The sequence below is a fragment of the Petaurus breviceps genome, unplaced genomic scaffold (genome assembly GCF_028583685.1).
Source record: "Petaurus breviceps papuanus isolate PSGF00001 unplaced genomic scaffold, PetGlider_PUasm1.0 164, whole genome shotgun sequence".
Taxonomy (NCBI): Eukaryota; Metazoa; Chordata; class Mammalia; order Diprotodontia; family Petauridae; genus Petaurus; species Petaurus breviceps.
In genome coordinates this window covers 725,921-727,072 of record NW_027185735.1, presented here as the reverse complement: position 1 = coordinate 727,072, position 1,152 = coordinate 725,921, and positions in this window count along the sequence as shown.

Sequence of the window (1,152 nt, the reverse complement as noted above, 5' to 3'; positions counted from 1 at the left end):
TAGTCCTTTTTAGCCACTGCTGTTGCTGTTTGCCACTGCTCTCCAACTTAGCCTTAAACCCCAGGTAGGAACAATATAGCTACTGGTAGTAAAACAAATTCCGGCAGCAATAGGCATCGCCCTTTTCAAAGGGGGCTGTAGAAAAAAAAAATCCCAAGTTGAAATGGTAGCACATACCCAATGTTCCTTTTCCTCTTCTCCAGGCAGAGGAGAGGGAGTGGGGAGGTCAGGAGGGGAGTAGATTACTGAATAGGGAAAAGCAGAAGTTTATATGGAGTTCCCTCTCTTGGCTGTATTAGCCAAATGTTGTCATTCAAAGGTGAAGCTGGTAAATACTGCTAAGTGATTGGGGAAGAAGGCCGTTGCATCTGGATGCAAGTTGACCAAATAGTGCCACAGTAGCGTCCAGCTGCGGTTGAGTTTACGGGGACTGGGCACTGAAGCAGAAGAGACAGAGGCTGGTGTGAACGTGGATATATGCTCAGGAAAAAGAAAAAAGAGCTAGCAATAGAGGACGACTAGAGTTGCTATGGAGGAAAGATGTGTGTGGTCACGTTGTTCACTACGTGCTGAGAGCTGGAGATGTTAGCCGCAGCAGTTACGTCAAAGCCTGGTGCAAGTCTATGCTGCTTTCTCCTCTTTTTTCTTTTCACTCGTTTCCTAGCTTATCTCTCCTTCTGGTTAAATCTTTATGCCTTACTCTCTCTAGATCATAGTACAGTTCTTTATCTTCCTCTCCTTCATTTTTTCACTGTCTGTGTGTCTCCAGAGATCATCATTACCGGCGATTAAAGCACACTGTCACAAACTGACTAGCTAGCAGTATAGAGGGCTTTTCGATTCTGGCTGATTCCCTCCTCAGTATTTCTCTACAAAGATCAAAAACTGCAGATTATCATTACTTATTTCTGATATTTTATTATTTTTGTTCTGGAATCAAGAGTCTTAGTTACTAAACCAAGAGTGGGAATATGTATAAGGGAAAATAAGCCGAACCTCACCCCAAGTCCTAAAAAATGGGCCCTAGATCGATAGAAAACAGAACAGGACACATAACTGGAGCAGTCAGTGTTTCTTCCAAAGCTCTGTCTTTTTAAATAGAAATATAATTACAGTAGATTTTAAAAAAAATTCTGGGGGATAAAGACAGGT